We start from the raw sequence: 20603 nt of genomic DNA, 5'->3' as shown, positions 1-20603 counted from the left end.
GAGGTCTTGTGGACATCCGTCTTGACAAAGCCAGGCGAAGCCGTCTGTGGTCCCAGATACCTGCAGTTGGCCAGAGGGAGGGAAGCCTGGGTCCCTTGTGCAGGGTCCAAGGCAGAGGTGGTTAGGGGTGATTGAGTGGGCAGGGGAGCAGTTAGGAGTGATCAGGCTGGCAGGCAGAAGGGTTAGGGGCAATCAGCAGGCAGGCAAAGTGGTTAAGGGGGAATCAGGCTGGCAGGCAGGCAGGCAAGCATTTAGGAGCCAGCTGTCCAGGAGTGAAGACAAGCCTGCAGTCTCCAGAAGTGGGAAAGGGCAAGGAAGCAGATTCTCTCCTACAACCTCAAAAGGGATGCAGCCCTGTCAACACCTTGTTTTTAGAGTTTTAGACCCATGAAGCTCTGTTGGGCATCTGACCCACATAACTGTAAGGTAATAGTTGTTTTTGTTGTTTTAAACCTATAAGTTTATTGTAATTTGTTACAGCAGAAATAGAAAAGTAACACCTCAAGAAGAAAAATAAAAAGGAGAAATTGAAATTTACTGCCAGCCTTCACCATCAAATCTGACTCACAAAAATAAGAAAAGAAATATTACATATGTGTAAGTATTATGTTGCCAACTCACAGCTATTTTATAATTCCTGTCAAAAGGAGTCATCACCATATGTAAAAGCCTCACTTGGTGTTGAATCACACAAATATAACTCCTCAGGGCCATCAACTCTAAATGTTTAAGTTAAGTGTATGTGGATCTATTGGAAACAAAAATTGTCCACAGCAAATAAAAGGTGTTGTGCCTATGTACCCTGAAAGGATTTGCAATAGAAGGTTAAACCTCCTGGAGCTGGGGCCAATTATACTGGAACTGGGACAGGGCTCAGCCTGACTCAGCTCACCAGGGTCAGCATCCTGACTGACCTCCATCAAGTCAGAAAGCAACATTGGGGAGCTTTTTACTGCTTGACTATCAACTGCAGAGAGCTAAGCAATATCCAGTAAGGCCATATAATGAGAAGATTTTGTTACATGGATAGAACTACAGAAATCCTGTGTTTATAGTGGAGATCCAATTCTCAGCAAGCGAAGCTTTTAGTTACCACCCTCCTAAGTGTAAAAGAAAAGTGAAATACGCTACACTTCTCCACAATCTGTCTTTTCTTCCTGTCAGGTTCTGCCTAAAATGCAGCCCAGTGACTGAAGTTAAACTACATCCAGGTGCTAGTACTGGCACAGGACTCAAGGTAATAAAGTTCTACCTGGAGCAGGGCTGCTGAGCAGCAGATGGAGAGCGATTCTATGCAGCTCCTGGCACATGCTGCTTTCCATCTAACAACCCACATCCCACAAGCCTGACTGGAAATGAGAGACATATTTGCTTAGGCCTCAATGCATTTGCCCAGAAACTGTTTAAGAAGGAGAAAATATCTCTGAGAAAAATGAGCTTCGATACAATTCCATCCTATACATGATGGAGTATTTATCACACATTTTACACAATTTCTTGTTTCACTTTTTATGAAAAAATTTAACATTTACCTCATCAAAATCCATTTTTATGTTTCACTTAAATCAAGCTTGGTGCCTGATAGAATCACATCCTTAAGAGCAGAGAAGGGCCGCTCAGTGTCACTCTGCTGATCCTCTCCAGCAAGACACAGTTTAACTATTTTTTCAAAAGCAGAGAAAGAGAGTCCATAGAAATGTTTTTGCTTTTTTTCCTCTTTTTTTTTCTTTCTTTACAAGGATGAAATAGAAGTGTTCCTCTCCTGGGAAAAAGTAATATTGTTAAACTCCCTCACAGAAGAACACAAACACTTTATTCTTTGAAAAGAATGCTAGATAATGGGTTAAGTTTAGGTGTTTATTCTATACTATGTATGAGTCCACATGGGGCCTTGAGCCAATTTCAAGTACATGCAAGGAAGGTCTAACCTTGCAGACTCTGTTAACTCAGCAGCCTTCCTAAGTGGCCCCAGGGGTTCACTAGTCCATGCACTCTTCATATCAAAGCTTGCATCAACATAACAGTTATTACTCTGTACCATTGGGGACAATTTCTCCTCATTTGAAAACTTTCTTTCAGGTGACTAGGGAATGAAAAATTTGTGAACGCACTCACAAGGAATATATATAATAGAAATCACTCAGTATGGGATTGCAATTTAGAGATACATTATTTAATGAGGAAGGGGTCGCCTTCAAGATACAGTTGAGTTAAACATCGATTAGTTATAATTTTTTACGAGGGCAATTAGACATACATGAAATCTGTAAACCTCTGAAAATATAATATATACCCAGTTATACTGCACAAGCACAAAATTAGTGAATTCTTGTATAAAGTAACTCACCACATGAAAGAAAATATATCATTTCACAGAAAATTGATCTTTAGTTCATGATATAACCAAAGGCTAGAATATTTTTTCAGGCACAAATGTTAGCAATGATTCTTTTCAATATATATATATTTTTTCCACTACTCAATGGCAGTAGAAAACACGATTGCATTTCATTTAATGTATAGCTAAATTTGGAACAAGAATAAATAAAAAGTATTTAAAATTAAAATGATACACTTATCAATGAGTAAAAACACAACATTTAGATTGCTAAGGAAAACCATCCAGTGGAATTATTTGTTCTTTTTGTCCAGAGAGACCTTGCATGTAATAAAAATGGGAAAACATATGTATACTAGAGGTCCAGTGCACGAATTCGTACACGTGTTGGGTCCCTCAACTTGGCTGGCGGTCAGGGCCGATCAGGGCCATCTCGCCCAGTCCCTATTGGGGTGGTCGGGGCTGGCCAGCCAGGCAGAGGGACCGTGGGAAGTTGGCTGCCACAGGAGGTTGGCTGTGGGAGCACACTGACTACCAGGGAGCAGCTCCTGCATCGAGCATCTGCACTTGGTGGTCAGTGCACGTCATAGTGACTGGTCGACTGGTCGTTTGGTCGTTTGGTCATAACGGTCACTTAGGCTTTCATATTTATATATTTAAAAGCTTTATATTTTTAAAGCAGTTAGGTTCACCGTAAAATTGAGAGGACTGTAATTATTTTTATAATAATCACGGGTATATGAAAAACAAACAAGTAAAAAACATAATAATGCCTTCCTGACTATGGCTTTCCGCATCTAGAAAATCAAATCTACTTGGACTCATTAATATATAATTTTTAGCATGCAAAAATGTTTTAGTTTCAATATATGAAAATATCTGAGTCCAGTTTGGCTCGGTGGACAGAGCGTCGGCCTGGAGACTAAAGAGTCCCTGCTTCAATTCCGGTCAAGGGCAGGTGCCTTGGTTGCAGGCTCCGCCCAGGCCCAGGCCCTGGTCAGGGCATGTGCAGCAGGCAATCAGTCAATGCATTTCTCTCATATCAATGTTTTCTCTGTCGTTCCCTGTCTCTCCCACTCTCTCTAAAAGATCAATGAAAAAATATCCTCAGGTGAAGATTAACAAAAAAACAAAAAAAGAAAAATAAAAAAATAAAATCTACACTCCTTTCCTCTTTTCTTTGATATGAACACCTTTTTATTTTAACCAATTGAAATTTTTCTCCAAGTAGCATAATTAATCTTGCCAGCTGAAATAAATAAACTGTATATTCGCTACTGTTTATGAGGTATAATGACCTCTTGTCAGGGAGCTGTTTTTCCCCTGACATATGTATACACACACAATTTAGGCAGTTTGAAATTTAATGTTGGATTTAAAGTATTAGATGCTAAAAGTCATTATAAATTCATATCACTATTCAAATTTATTTATTGTCAGGGCTACATGTAATAGAATATTAAAAAATGAAAAGTTAGTTACAAAGATAAAAATTTGCAAAATGACAGTTGGTTTGTTCACTAACGGTACAGGTTTTTATACTAGGGTGGAGGAAAACTGGGAAGAGAGGTCTTTTAATGACGGCCAGGTATTTTTTTTAAAAAAAAATGAGTTGCTGGTGGACATGCAGACTGGTGCAGCCACTGTGAAGAACAGTATGGAGTTTCCTCAAAAATTTAAAAATGGAACTTCCATTTGACGCAGTAATACCACTCCTAGGAATATATCCCAAGAAAGCAGAAACACCAATGAGAAAGGATATATGCTCCCCTATGTTCATAGCAGCTCATTTTACAATAGCTAAGATTTGGAAACAGCCTAAATGCCCATTAGCAGATGAGTGGATTAGAAAACTGTGGTACATCTACACAATGGAATACTAACGTGCTATAAAGAAGGAATTCTTACCATTTGCAGCAGCATGGGTGGAACTGGAGAGCATTATGCTAAGTGAAATAAGCCAGGCAGTGAAAGAAAAACACCACATGATCTCACTCATTTATGGATAATAAAGAATTATAACCTGATGAACAAAAAGATAGATACAGAAGCAGAGAAGCATCGAACAGACTGTCAAAGTACAGCAGCAAGGCTGGGGAGTGTAGAGAGGGGTGGTAAGAGATCAACCAAAGGACTTGTATGCATGCATATAAGCATAACCAATGCATGCAAGGCACGGGGGTGTGGGGTGAGGGCATGTGCCAGGGGGTAGGGGAGGATGGGGGGAAGTTTAATGGGGACAAAAAGGAGATATATGTACTACTATTTGTAATACTTTAAACAATAAAATAAAATAATAAAATAAATTAAAAAAATAAAATAAATAAATAAAAAGTGAGTTGAAAGTTTACTCTTTGAAACAATCTTAAATGTGATATATTTGGAATCAACCAGCCAACAAAACACAGGTTTATAATATTTTTAAAGATTCTTTATCAAGTCCAAATGGAGCTTCTCTAATCAAACCTAGGATTCAGTACTAGAGAAACCATTCACTGATATCTGCTTAGTTTTTAAATACATATTGTTTTTGTCATTATTTTTCAATGGATAGAGGTTTCTTATTCTGGTGAACATCCACCACCGTTCATCCTATCTAATAAAGAGGTAATATGCAAATTGACCATCACTCCAACACACAAGATGGCTGCCACCATGTAGTTAAAGATGGCCATCAGAGGAGGGCAGTTGTGGGCAATCAGTCCAGCAGGGGAGGGCAGTTGGGGGGGACCAGGCCTTCAGGGGAGGGCAGTTGGGGGCAACCAGGCCTTCAGGGGAGGGCAGTTGGGGGCAACCAGGCCTTCAGGGGAGGGCAGTTGGGGGGGACCAAGCCTGCAGGGGAGGATAGTTAGGGGCAACCAGGCCAGCAGGGGAGGGCAGTTGGGGGCTATTGGGCCAGCAGGGGAACAGTTAGGCATTGATCAGGCTGGCAGGGGAATGGTTAGGGGGTGATCAGGCTGGTAGACAGAAATGATTAGGGGCAATCAGGCAGGCAGGCAGGCTAGCAGTTGGGAGCCAGCAGTTCTAGATTGTGAGAGGGATGTCCCAGATTGGAGAGGGTGCAGGCTGGGCTGCGGGACACATCCCCCATGCATGAATTTCGTGCACTGGGCCTCTAGTCTATATATATATAAAACCCTAATATGAAAATAGACCGAACGGTGGAACAATTGAACAACTGGTTGCTATGACATGTGCTGACCGCTAGGGGGCACACGCAGAACATAGCAGGCATTAGCAGCAGGTGGCAGAGTGCTGAACATGACGTGCGTAGGTTACGGAGGGATGGTGAAGCAGGTGAGCGGGGGCGCCAGACCAAGGCAGGGCACTGGTCACTGTCATCAGGGTGAGCCTCTGATAGTTATTGAAAATTCTTTGCACCCACTGCCAGCGCTCGGCACCGGCCCCGATGGCTTGCTGCTGGCAGCAGGTACAAGAGGCGGCTGCTGGCCCCAATTGCCCCTCAGGGCTTCTCCATCTCCCCCTGCTCTTGAGGGGTGACCAGGGCAGTAGCTGCCACTCTCACCCACTGATGGCGCCAGTCCCACTTGCACTCACTGCTGGGGCTGGCCCTAATTGCTCCACACCATCAGCGGGTGCAAGTAGAGCTGGTGCTGGCTGCATGTGGGAGCAGTGAAGGTGGGAGTGAGCGGGGCTGCCAGCAGACAGGGGAAGGGGGCCATGGTGGGAGGGACCAAGACCCTCCCCTGTGCCCAACACAGCCTTGCAGCCCACAGTTCCTTTCAAGGTGTACGGATATGTGCACTGGGCTCCTAGTTCTTTAATAATATGAGTTATAAAGAAATAAAATAATCTGCCCATATTAATAAACTATAGATTGCTTAGAATGAAGCTACAAAATGCTGTAGATTCCTCCCTGATGAACACATTAGCAACAGTAATGTGCAATTCCACAAGTTATTTGGTTGAAGAAGAATGACACAACAATGATCCAGGTCAATTTACATATTCCTGGATTGTCACTAAAGGCAGTTATTAGAAGAGGAAGGTACGTCTTGGGTTGAAGCCAGGGAGGGACCAAAGATCTCTTCTTTTCAGTGAAAACTTCCTTTTTTATCTTTCAATACTATCTTTATTTAAAATGAGTATAGGACTGGATCTACTGACATTTTAGTGGAATAAATCAAGGGAAGTATGTTAAACTCAGCTGAAAGTTGTAGCTTGAAGGAGATTCAAATGTAATGTGTCTGTGGGATTCTGGGAAAGGAGTGCAGGGATTAAAGGAGATATGAATAAGACTGCTAGCCCACTCTTATTATTTCTTTTAAGTAGAGGAAGTTATATTGTTGTGACAGTATTGACTTTGATCCATCCATTCACCCACTGCATAACAGGAAAATGAAATGGCTTATGCAGTTAGTGAGTTTAGAAGAAAAGGGAGTTAGTTGCACAGTAATGTGCAATTCCACAAGTGAGTTAGTTACCCGCATGGAACATAATTCTGTTCTTCTCCTCAGGTGTACGCTCTGTCCTTAAAAGAAGATGTCTTTACCAGCTTAACCCTGCTAGAAATATAATTCACAAACCTAGGATTCAGTACTAGAGAAACCATTCACTGATATCTGCTTAGTTTTTAAATACATATTGTTTTTGTCATTATTTTTCAATTAATTTAACATTTGAGTGCAGACGTGTAGTCTATTTCTTTTTCTTTATTCTCACTCAAGAACATTTTTCCCTTGATTTTAGAGAGTGCAAGAGAGAGGGAAAGACAGAGAGAAATATCGATGTGAGAGAAACACATGGACTGGTTGCCTCCTGAACATGTCCTGACCAGGGCCCAGGCCTGGGAAGAGCCTGCAACCAAGGTACTTGCCCTTAACTGGAATAAAACTTGGGACCCTTTGGTCTGCAGGCTGACGCTCTATCCACTGAGCCAAACCAGCTAGGGCAGAAGTATAGTCTATTAATTGAGCCTCTTTTTACCCCAACATATGGTGTATAGCTGAAACCTATGAGAAATATATAGGGAGTAGAATATTGGTGAGCCAAATGAACATTATAGAAAGATTTTTGTTGAAATTGGGATACATGTGGGGTGCCTGGAGCTTTTCTACATGAGCAGGGCATTTTGACTCTTCGGTCTATAGATGCCTATTTGAGCCATGAAGCTACTTTTCATAACTATATAGATGGATAGTTGTCACACTTTGGCTGTTACATGTTGACCTGTTAGGATGTATGAAACCTTAGTTTTTGTTTTTTGTTTTTTTGTTTTGCTTTGTTTTTATTTTAAGATATATTTTATTTGTTTCAGAGGGGAAGGAAGAGGGAGAGAGATACAGAGACATCAATGATGAGAGGGAATAATCGATTAGTTGCCTCCTGCATGCCCCACCCTGGGGATTGAGGCTGCAACCTGGGCATGTGCCATGACCAGGAATCAAACTATGATCTCCTGATTTATAGGTTGATGCTCAACCACTGAGCCATGCCAGCCAGGCTGAAGCCTTAGGTTATCTTTTGTTGTTGTTGTTGTTTTTTAATATTCTATCTTGCAGGCCACTGCAGCTTGTTGATGCTTTATCCCCAGGTGAGTGGCTATTTCTATGTCATCAACAGTTTCTTAACCCTAAATAAATGTCCACGGGCCTCAGAAATCACAGGAGACGTATGGGATTCAACAGAGGCCGAGACATGGCAAATGTTTGAATATGACTAGGGGTTGACTTAGTCAAGTTTGATGTGCAAGTGTTATCTCAAAAGTGCCAACCACAAGAGATTTGGTAAATTAATGTCATCTAGTCAGGCCTCAGTAAGGGGTAGGGTTTAGTGGTCTCAAATAGCTTCATGATGCAAAGCACTGGTGCTTATCCATTAATTAATTATACAATTATAGCTTTTTCTCTTTTTATAGAGTAAATGGAACCTGCCACAGATAAGCCTTTTATATGTTAGGAGGAAATAAGAATATTTGCTGCTTTAAAATTTTAAGGCACCTAAGTACTGAGTATACTATAGAATAATTAAGATTCCTTAGTTTTAAATGGTTAATCCCATACCTTACTGAGCATTTATAGTTTCGTTGTGCCATAAATCCATTCTCCATTTAAGCCAACAGGGATTTTTGAGCATATAACTTACCCACAATTTCAAAAGTCAGAAAAATTTCAAATAAAAATTGAATATAGTAATTGCCTATATTCACCTAAGAAAAAAGGCCACATTAATTTATGAAATTAATACTCTAAAGGAAAAGAACAAAGAGGAAATACATGGCAGGAGAATCAGAAAGTATCTTAATGTGTGGAGTTCAGATCGGAATTCAAAGCTGGTTGAGATTTCTCAACTCAAGAAGTTGAAAGTGGATTGTCATTAGCGAATATTTTGTTCAGCTCCCCTGAGACAAAATTTAGACAAAATTTACTAGTATAGGTCAGTAAGAAAAAGGCAAGTGAAATAGAGAATCATTTTGCAAATGTTACTAACCTTACATGTATCATGGAAGGAAAAGGGCAAAATTAAGAAACATTAAACTGCTATTCAGTGAAAACTTTCTGAAATGCATGAATGAACAGTAGGAAGAAATAAAATATAACAGTCATACTACAGTGCTGCCAAAAAAGAAGTAACTAATAAAGTGCAGCTTTATGGTTGTCATAAAATGAGGAGGCATTTTATATATTGCTATTATATGATGAGTATACAAAATAAAGGTGCACAATAGTGTGGATAGTAGAAGGATATAGTAATTGCTCATATAGGTAAGAAATATCTTAGGGAGAGTGCATAAGAAATCGATAACCTGGGGAAGGAAAGTGAATGCCTGAAGGAAAAGAGAATGGGTCTTTTCACTATGTGTACTTTCATATCCTTTTGTTTGTATATGAATGTGTATTAAAAATAAATAAATACCCTAAGGAAAATATGAAAAAAACTCTTGGAAATAATAAACTTAGCAAGTTTGCAAGGTTCAAAATCAACACTCAAAAATCAGTTGCATTTTTATACAGTAACAACAAATAATTCAAGAAAATTAAGACAAAATTTCATTTCCAATAATATCAAGAAAAATAAATGTTTAGTGTTTCCTTTGTGGAAGGGAGGATGCCTTTGTACCCCAAGGCAAGATATGTTGCTGTAAAAGAATGGTGCTTGCAGGACAGTGTTGAGGAAATATAATTGAAAACAAAATCTTCTCCATATTCAGCAAACCTCTCCAGAGGGGTAGAAGTAAAAGAAAATGATTCCATATTGAATAAACATTAAACCAGAATGTGGTGGACATCACAGGCAATCCGCTTAGAAATTGCACAATCTTCTCTGATTGGAGGTAGTTTTTCTATCTGAGGAACTTAGGCTTCTACCTTCCCACAGAAACTTGATAAAGTCAATCCAAGGTCATAAAGCTGGCCAGAGACTTATTTATATACAGGGTGAGGCAAAAGTAGGTGGACAGTTATTTGTATGGAAAGTAATACAATGATTAATACATGACAATACAAGAATAAACTCTTTTGTGCACTCACAACTGTAGACCTTCTTTTGCTACATCCTGTATTTTAAAGTTCTGCATACATTTCATAGATACAGAGAAAGAACTCACAATTACACTTGTTCTAAAGTAAATTCTAAAAATAGGAGAGGGAAGTCTGTCCTTTATTTTCTCTTATTTTCAACAGGTTGAAAGACCTCTTATTTTTAATTTGTATTTGCCCTTACAACAGGCTTCAGAATCTCAGGCTACCCTACTAATTCACTGCATCACAAAAATTAGTAGGGTAGCCCCACACTGTTTGTGGAGAGCACCAACAGTTTCTTGATTTTGATAGATAAGGTGCTGGACTCACAGCTATTAAAATCTGAAGGCAGGAAGGTGGAGAGAGCAATCTTCACACACAATCCAAAAATACAGAGCAGCTTTCTCCTCCATGTGGGGAAACAGGATGGCAGAGACAGTGATGGTCAAGGCGGCTGCGCATGACATGCAAAGGCTGCTAGTGCTGTTCTAGGTTGAGGCCTGGCAGCTACTGGGCTCCCTGTTGGATGTAGGAAAGGGGCAGCTCATGTGCAAAGTGCTGCTAGCCCAGGGGGATCTCCTACCACTGGATTTCTATGTCTGAGAGGCTGAGATTATCTCCTCACTGGGGAGGATGCTGGGAGTGGCGACAGAGAAGGTTCTCAACATCATTTATCAGCCACAAGCTATCTTCAAGATCCGTGCTATGACCGGCTGCACCAGCTCCTTGGAGGGTTACAGTGAGGCAGTCATTACTGTGGCCTTCATCCCCAGGACCCTTGGTGGCAATAGCAAGTAGGTCAGGGGCCTAAGCTGGGAGCCCCTCAGCACATACTCTGAGTGCCACTATGTGGCCAGCAGCTCCAAGGATGGCAGTGTGTGGATCTGGGACACAACCTCAGGCCACTGTGAGCGCATCTTCACGGGCACACCCAGTCAGTCACCTGTCTCTGATGGGGAGGAGGTGGGCTTCTCTACTCTACGTCACAGGATTGTAACATTAAAGTCTGGAGGGCCCACGATAGTACTATGCTGGACTCTTCAAGGCCATGGCCTTTGGGTGAATACCATGGCCTTCAGCATTGACTATACCCTGTGCACAGGGGCCTTTGAGCCAGCTAAGGCCTTGGTTAATGCCTCAAAGGGTCCTTACAGGAGTAAAAGGAGACGGCTCTGAGCCGATTGTGTGGGACCAGTGCCCTAAGAAGGTGCTGTCTGTCTCAGAAAACTTCACCTTATTCCTTGGTCCCCTGCAGAGAACAAGAAGCCCCTTGCACGGATGACTGGACACCAGGCCCTCATCAACCAGGTGCTCTTCTCCCCTGACTCCTGCATGGTCTCCAGCACCTCCTTTGACAAGTCCACCAAGCTGTGGGATGGCAGAACAGGTGGGATGGCTTCCCTGTGTGGTCACGTGGCTTCCGTGTACCAGATAGCATGGTCAGCTGACAGCCAGCACCCGGTCATTGGCAGCAGTGACAGCACATTGAAGGCTTGGGACATGAGGCCCAGAAGCTGGACACAGACTTGCCAGGCCACAGAGATGAGGTGTATGCTATCAACTGGAGTCCAGATAGCCAAAGAGCGGGAAAGTGGCGAGGACAAATGCCTTGGGTATGGAGGACATGAGAAATCTCGCAGCTCTCTCTGACCCCCACCTGGACTCGGCCTGTGCCAGGTGCCTGCCCTGACAGAGAACCAAGACCAGGGTGGTGACCCAGAGAACAAGTGTGGCCTCCTGTCCTTGCACAGACTGCAATGGGGTCCCTCCCCAGAGCAGATCAGAGGTCACAGGAAGTCTCCATGGAGCTCAGTCCTTGGCCATCACTCTGCACCTTCCTGGTACCATAAGGGGTGGCAGGAGGCCAGGCAATGACTAGACCCCTGCTGCTGACCCTGCCATCTTTCCCAGATGTCAGCTCTATTCAGGGTCAGACTTCAGATTCTGTGACCAAATAACTTATATTTTAGAAAAACAGTACAAAATACAGGGTAATAGTGGTATAAGGCATGTTTTTGTATTGATGTCATCTTGAAATACTAAATGCTAGGAAAAGTAGATATCAGGAAGGTTCACTACCTAAACGAGCATGAAGAGGAACCTCCAAAGAGGTCAAACAGAGGAGGCAACACTCAAGGAATGGTGCAACTAGGAGATGAGATATTGGAGTCCTCCAAAGAACCTATTATTGTTCCCTCTTTTAAATGCTCGCATTTAGATGCTGCTCATAAAAGAGAAAATTCAAATGCAAGATAAAATTATTAACAACACAGAATAAAGAGCCTTTCCTTATGGAATTTTTATCCTTCCCGCTTTTATCCTTAAAGTTGCGTTGCAGGAGCTAGGGAAGAAGGAGGTAAAACAAAGAGGGTAAAAATAATCAACTCTCTTCTTCTTTCCACTGTTCTATCCCCTGCCTAGGGAAAGAAGAGAAACACTGAATTAGAAGTGAGATTAAAGACTGATTTAGACTGCATGAAATATTTTCATGCCCAAAAGTGCCTGGAAAGCTATAGAATTTTGCCAAAATGTTGCCAGAAAAAATTCCAACAAAACGTTTGAGGGGAGGGAAGTGTTGGTATGTGTTCCAACAATACCAAACCAAGTTCATCCCATTGATTAAACCATGGCCTGTGCTAAATATTTATATCCAAAATACATGCACATATTTTTGCAATGGAGAAGATGCCAGTATAAACTCTTTCTGGTATTTCTTTTGTTTCTTTGGCTACATAATCCGTGTTTTCTTTGTTTTGTTTTGTGTACATGAATATAGTTTGCCATTTAAGCATACAGACTTCTTTGAGTTCCTTCTTAACTTATTTGTACAACATCAATTACATAATTTAATCACTTTAGACAGTACTTCCTTCCACCTTCCATTTTACCTCAATGTTTTCATTATTATACTAGAGGCCTGGTGCACAAAAATTTGTGCACTTGCGGGGGAGGGGAGTTTCTCAGCCTGGCCTGTGCCCTCTCACAGTCTGGGACCCCTTGGGAGATAACGACCTGCTGGCTTAGGCCTGCTCCCAGGTGGCAGAGGGCAGGCCCAATCCCTAGGTGCAGCCCCTGGTTGGGCTCAGAGCAGGGTTGATTGGGGAGTTGGGGTGCCGCCCCCTGTCATGCACAGAGCAGGGTGGATCGGGAGGTTGTGATGCCACCCTCAGTGACGCTCAGGGTAGGGCCAATTGGGGGGTTGGGGCACCGCCCCCAGTCACACTCAAGACAGGGTTGATGGGGAGGTTGCGGCGCCACCCCCTGTCACTCACAGAGCAGGGCCAATCAAGGGGTTGGGGTGCTGCCCCCTGTCACGCACAGAGCAGGACCCATCAGGGGGGTTGGGGCTCTGTACCCGGTCACGCACAGAGCAGGGTTGATCAGGGGTTGGGGCGCTGCCCCCTGTCACACACAGAGCAGGGCCCATCAGGGGGTTGAGGAGCTCCCCCCTGTCACTCACAGAATAGGGCCGATAGGGGAGGTGGGGCACCGCCCCCTGTCACACACAGATCAGGGCAGATCAGGGGGTTGGGGCGCCGCACCCTGTCACACTCAGGGCAGGGCCGATGGGGAGCTTATGGCTCTACCCCATCACACACAGAGCAGGGCCGATCAGGGGGTTGGGGCACTGCAGCCTGTCACACACAGAGCCTCAGGACAATCAGGGGGTTGGGGAGCTTCCCGCTATCAGGCACAGAGCAGGGCTGACCAGGGGGTTGGGGCGCCTTCCTCTGTCATGAACAGAGCAGGGCAGATAGGGAGGTTGTGGCCCCGCCCCCTGTCACACACAGAGCCGCAGGGCGATCAGGGGTTTTGGTTGCTGCCCCATGTCCCACTGATCCTGGTGCTGGGAGGCCTCGCGGCTCCACTGATCCCGGTGCTGGGAGGCATATTACCCTTTTACTATATAAGATAGAGGCCTGGTTCACGGGTTGGGGCAGGCTGGTTTGCCCTGAAGGGTGTCCTGGATCAGGGTGGGTGTCCCCACTGCAGTGCCTGGCCAGCCTGGATGAGGGGATGATGGCTGTTTGCAGCTGGTCACACACCCTTCAGGGTGGGGGTCCCCACTGGGGTGCCTGGCCAGTCTGGGTGAGGGGCTGAGGGCTGTTTTCAAGCTGGCGGGTGACTGAACCTCCCAACTGCTCCTTTTTTTCTTTTTTTATTCTGGGCCAGCTTTAGCTCTGAGGTTTGGATCCAGCTTTTTGGCCTCGGCTCCTGAAAGCAGGTATCTGGTTTGTTTGGGTTCTATAATTGAAACACTGTTTCAACTCCAGCTCTGAGATCCCAGCTGGCTGAAAGCAGGTTTCTGGGGTTTTGTTTAGCTTCTATATTTATAACAATGTTTCAAACTGCAAGCTCAGAGACCGGCAGCGGCAGGCGGGGAACGTTGGAGTCCTCTGTTACTGAAGCAAGCAAGCCTCATGTTCGCTTCAAGCTGCCTGGCTGCTGGCCGCCATCTTGGCTGGCAGTTAATTTGCATATCGCCCTCATTAGCCAATGGGAAGGGTAGTAGATGTATGCTAATTACCATGTTTCTCTTTTATTAGATAGGATAGTAAGATAATATTATATTGTATTTCATAATTTATAACATTTTTGTTCCCTTGTAGTACTTTTCCACATTTAAATAAATTCAGTCATTGACAGCAGCTATTCCATGACATGGTTCTATATTTCTAAATTCTTTATTTCCCTGAATCTATTTGTGAGCAGTATTCAAGTCATACCTTTGTGGGCAGTATTCACATCATACCTTTCCAGAGAGTCTATAGGTGCTTTGTTCCTGAGCTCTTGTGTAAAGTTCTTTCTTCTGCATCTACGCATGAATGACAGCTTGTGTTTAACGTTTGATTCATCCTTAGAATCACTTAGAACTCAGCGGCCATTACATTACTATAAATTGGAATTGACTATTGCTATTAAGATATATGAGCCAATTTGATTGTTTCCTCTTCATTAGTTAGCTTAGTGTTTTTCGGAAAGCTTGGTAAATTTTTATTTCACATTTAAAATTCAATATTTGCCCCTGATCAGTGCCAAGGTCCCAAGTGCCCAGCAGATAGGAGTAGGTTTCCCTGACAGCAGTGGCAACAGGGGTCCTGTGGGGTCTCTAGGATAGGGCTGTGTCAGGAAGGGGCAGGAGAAGAGAAAGAGAGAGCTACTCTGGCTATTGTGATGGCCTTCACATTGTTGCTGCTCATTCTGGCACTTCTGCCCACCAGGTCAAAAAACCCAGCAATCTGTGCATCACCTTCATCAGCTGCTGCCACAATAGCCCCAATAGCCTCAAAGCCATAGACTGCACCCAGGAAGACAGTGCCCTGAAGTCCGCAGCCAGTCTCTTCCCAGTATTGCTCAGTACTCTTCTACCTCATCTCGACTGTTAAAAGACTTAAGCCAAAAAATATCTCCACTTTTCTATCTCATCTTCTAAAACCCAATTCAAATGATATGTAGAAGTACAGTGTCACAAGGGGAAAAATAGATTTTTATCAAATCTACTAGTTTCATTCCTTATATTATGAGCACAGAAAATGTTAAAATTTCCACATTTGACTGATTTTAAGAGCATATGAAAGATTTGTCTAGATAGCATGTCAATATTTATTCTTCTGGAGTTTCATGTACAGGAGTAAAGAAACATCCAAATATAATATGTGAGTTTATTAAATGTGACTTAAGAAATAGGTAGATGTAGAACTCTATCTTGAAAATAAGATTTCACCTTGATCAACAAAAAAAGGATGAAGTATAGAATGGAAATTGAGTGTGGGAGGTTGTTTGTTTCTTGTTCATTAAATCTATAAGGTTATAGAACAATTATTTTAAATTTTAATATAAAACACTTATTTGATTCTCTTTTATACATTGGAAGGAATCTTCAGGTATTACTGTAAATCTTCTCTATGGAGCAGTAATAATTTAATGCTTGTATACTATAAAAAGGGTTTTATATGACATTCTTACTATACCATTTCCTCTGAGCTTTAAATTTGACTCTTTATTTGACTTTCTTTGTAGTAATTGACACGTGCAAGGTCAGGGATGGATAGTAGACTATTCCAAATTCAAGTATAATGAGTAAATCCTGCTTATACACTTGTAAAGTCAAAGGGTAGACATTTTTGACATTTCCCATCACACACTGATCTCACTAAATCTTAAAATGCTTTTTATTTCTTCATCTGTTCAATAATTTTTCAAATAAAAGGGATCTGTTTTGAAGTCATATTTGACAAATCTTGAATTTAAAAGACAAGCACTTAAAGGATCCCAGAATAATGTAAATTACATGTTTGGGAAGGAGAGATAAGAAGATCAAATACATTAAAATGATACAGAAAAAAAAAGTTTTTTAAATTCCCTTTTAAATTCACAAATCACAAAAGCCACATTTAGAACACTTTCTGTACCAGTCAATAGTTTCAGTTAGGATTTGGTCTTAAGGCTAAAGTGGGCTTAATCTGGAAAGTAAATCTTTTACAACTTCCTCAATGCACAGAAACATTTTAGATATATACAGTTCATAACATTGTTGGTTTAATCAGGCGTGGGGAACATGCGAATGCAGGCCTTATAAGGCCTGCAAAATCATTTTGCCTGGCCCTGCCAAAGTATTAGGGGTGAGTTAAATAAATGTTTGATCAAATATACCAGGCTAATTTTTAGGTTAAAAATTTTGAATGGCCTGTTAATGATGTTATAAAATTCCAAATGGCTCTTGGCAGAAAAAAGGTTTGCCACTCCTGGAATGGTCACATGCTGAGTAAAAATTCTAGCATTCAAATATGGCCATAGTAGTCTTAATAACCTAAGTCAAATTTTTGCCATCTTTAGAAACCTTAATAGGGACAACCAAATCCAACAGATCTCAAGATGCTACATGTGTCAATGAATGCTCCCTTTTGCTTCACCTCTGAGTACTGTACCTTGTTTTGAACTATATTACATATTTGTATAGTTATGTTTTGATTTATAGTAGCTTCTCATGCTATAGAGCTATAGAACTAATTTGTATTAAGAAAAACTAAAAAAAAAAAAAAAAAAAAAAAAAAGGACAGACAGCCAACAATAGTAATACACCCAATCAAGATGTATCTCTGTGTAGACAATTGTAAATGATTATTTCTTGGAACATGGTATTTATGAACACTATACAGATTTATGTTTTTATTTAGGTAAATGTTTTTATTATGTATTTAATAGATTTCTCTTCTATTTTTTCTGTTAGTTTTTTTTTGTTTTTGTTTTTTTTAAGAAAACTCTCTGCATATTCTAGATCTGCTTTGTTTCTCATCCACATGGTAGACACATTTGTTTCTTTATATGTTTTTACTAGGGAGAGACAACCAATAAATGTGTCCTTGCTCTCTGTCTCTACTCTCTCCTCTCCCGCTCCCTTTTATGCTCTCTAAAAATCAATGGAAAAAAATGTCCTCAGGTGAGGATTAACAAAAAAATAAATAATAAGTAAACAAGATTCAACAATATGCTTACAAGAGACTCACATTAGCTTTAAGGACACACATAGTTTAAAAGTGAAGGGATAAAAATATAAATTATATACTAATGGTGACGAAAAAAGTACAGTAAATATTGGTCACAGAAACAAAGAGGATCATTATATAGTGATGAAGGTGTCAATTTATCAAGGGACTATAACAGTTGTTAATATATAGGCACCAACATTAAAGCACCTAAATATTTAAAGTAAATATTAACAGAGTTGAAGGGAGAAATATATAGCAACATGCTAACAGTAGAGGATTTCATTACCCTACTTTCACAGTAGATAAACCATCTAAACAAAATTAATAAAGAAATAGCAGATCTGAATAACGCTGTAGACTGAACGGACCCAAGGGACTTATGAAGAACAATTCACTCAATAGCACCAGGATACATATTCTTCTTAAGCCCACATGGAACATTCTCCAAGATAGATCATATATTAGGTCACAAAACAAATCTTAAGAATGTAAGAATGTTGAAATTATATAAAATAACTTTTCTGAACACAATGGTATGAAACTAGAAACAATAACATAGAAAAACTGAAAAATCCAAAATAAACAAGTAGGACTACATTAAATAAAAACATTTCTGCATAGCAAAGGAAACAATCAACAAAATGAAGAGTCAACCCACAGAATGGGAGACAAGACTTACAAACTGTATATCTGATACAGGTTTAATTGTCTAAAATACATAAGGAACTCAAACAAATCAATAGAAAAAAAATGCCCCTAAACAACGAAAAAAATCATTTAAAAATTAGGTAAAGGACCTAAATATATATTATTTCAAAGGAGACATACAAATGGCCACCAGGTATATGACAAAGATGCTCAACATCAATAATTATCCTCTATAATAAAGAGGTAATATGCAAATTAACCCTCATGCCTTTACAAGATGGCTGCCTACAACCAGGCGGCAGGGGAGTTAGTGAGGGACGACCAAACAACTGAACAGCAGGCTGTGTGGGGCAACCAGGCCGGTAGTGGGGGGCAGTTAGGGGATGACCAGGCCAGCAGAGGGGGGCAGTTGGGGGAGACCAGGCTGGCAGAGGGGGGCAGTTAGGGGTGATCAGGCCAGCATGCAGAGGCAGTGAGGGGCAATCAGGCCAGCAGGGGTTGGGGGGGAAGTTAGGAGTGACCAAGCAGGCAGGCAGGTGAGTGATTAGGAGCCAGTGATCCAAGATTATGAGAGGGATGTCCGACTGCCGGTTTAGGCTCGATCCCCAGGATTGGGCCTAAACCGGCAGTCAGACATCTCTTAAGGGGTTCCGGATTGGAGACGGTGCAGGCTGTGCTGAAGGTGACCCCCCTGCCATGCACGAATTTCGTGCACTGGGCCTCTAGTCAGAGAAATAAAAATCAAAACTGTTGGGTTCGAGCCCCTCTGCTAGGGACAGGACTTCCTTGGATGCTGGGAACTGGAAAAAGATACAAGCAAAAGCAGGTAGATGGAACATGCTTTATTGCAGACAGAGCAGCCAGCCACCAGCTGTTCAGTAGCATATTTTATACTAACTCAAACAAAAGAAACTTCTTGTCAAAGATTTACATTGGTGTTACATAAAATAAAGGTTGCCTATGCAATGTGTACAGTAAGACTCTGGTGTCATTGCCTTTGTGCATGCGTATGGCAAATGGGCCTTTAACATCCCTTGTACTCTAGTCAGAGCCCCCACAACAACCAAAATGAGATATCACTTCACATCTGTTAGGATACTGTTATAAAAAAAATAAGAGATAACAGGTGTTGGCAATGGTGTTGAGAAAAGGAAACCCTTGTACATTATAAGGGGAATATAAATTAGAGTAATAAAGAAATCGTGGTATATCCTATATAATAAAGAGGTAATATGCAAATTAACCCTCACCCTGTCACAAGATGACTGTGCCCATAGCAGAGGTGGGGTTCCCGTAACACAAAATGGTTGCACCCATAGTAGAAGCAGGGTTCCCATAATGAGCCATAATGAGTGATCAGCAGGGACCAGAGGCTGTGTGGCCCCTGGGCCAGAGTGGGGGACCTGAGGCTGTGCCCCCCACCCAGTGTCAGGCCAGGGGACCTGAGGGCATGCCCCCCCCACCCAGTGGGGCTTGACAGGGGTGGGGCCGGCCAGGTCTGGATTTTACCCAATGGGGGTGGGGCCAGCCGGTAATGGGTCTCGCACGATTTCGAGGTGCGTGTGGGTGGGTGGGGACTTGATTCTGGGTCTCGCAGTGTGCTCCAGACTCTGACAGGAGGAAGATTTTCATATATTAATATTCTTTCATCTCTGACACTTCTATTATAGAGAAAGGGCAAATAGCAATATTAAAATATTTCCTCTAATTAATTCCCTTTTAATGTGCACAAATTTCATGCACTGAGCCACTACTATTTATATACAATGGATTGCTATTCAGCCTTAAAAAAAGGGGAGGTGGGGAAAATCCTGACATTTGTTGTAACATGAATGTGTTCTAGGCACCTCTTACTGACACCAGAGAGGTGTTACAGGACAGCCTCCTGAGTCAGAGGGAGAGGGCTGTTCCCAACCTCAATCCTTGTCTTCTCATATAAATGAATGTGTATGAGAGACCTTAACTGCATTTTGAAAAGCCAATTTATTAAAGCATGCACCTTTACTGAAAAAACAAAGCAAGCAAACCTATATGTCTGCCTTATGAAGTGCAAATGGGCTCTCAGCTAATCTGAAGAGCAGGTTGGGTGGGGGTATGATGTGTTGTATATACTCCTGGTATAGGTTTCAAAATTCCTCCGCTGGATATTTTGGTACAGATTAATTCTCAAGGTCCCTTTTTACTTTGTTGTGGCCTTTCCAGAACTCATGAGAAGCTTCTGGTAACTTTATCCTACCAAGCCTTGAGACTGCTGGCTTCTCTGCTTAGGGAGTAAAACTGCCCATTTTTTCCCCTTCCTGTCTCCCTTTCTGCATTCTCATTAGGTGGTTTTTTAACCGTTTGCTCTGCATCCTTGGCTGGGGAAGATAAAGGCTTGTTAGTTACAAGCTGGCTGCAAATTGCCCACACTGTTTGACCTTGTTTTAACTTTCCTGTTTCAGTTTCCCTATTCCTCCTGCCCTGGAATCCTGTAACAGATGTGCCTGGAGAACATGATGCTAAGTGAAATAAACCAGAAAGAGAGAGATAAATACTGTATAGTATTTAGTATTACTTATATGTAGAATCTAAAATAAATACATATACAAACAATCTCACAAAAACAGAGAGGAGAATAGTGGTTGCCAGCAGCCAGGGGGTGGGGTA

General features: G+C 41.8%; 1 pseudogene; it reads left to right on the top strand.

Moving 5' to 3' along the window:
* Positions 1–10452: 10452 nt before the first annotated feature.
* Positions 10453–11447, top strand: LOC132233147 (notchless protein homolog 1-like; annotated as a pseudogene).
* The last annotated feature ends 9156 nt before the right edge of the window (positions 11448–20603 follow it).

This window comes from Myotis daubentonii, chromosome 1 (assembly GCF_963259705.1).
Source record: "Myotis daubentonii chromosome 1, mMyoDau2.1, whole genome shotgun sequence".
NCBI classification, from domain to species: domain Eukaryota; kingdom Metazoa; phylum Chordata; class Mammalia; order Chiroptera; family Vespertilionidae; genus Myotis; species Myotis daubentonii.
This window is presented reverse-complemented; position numbering and strand designations above follow the sequence as displayed.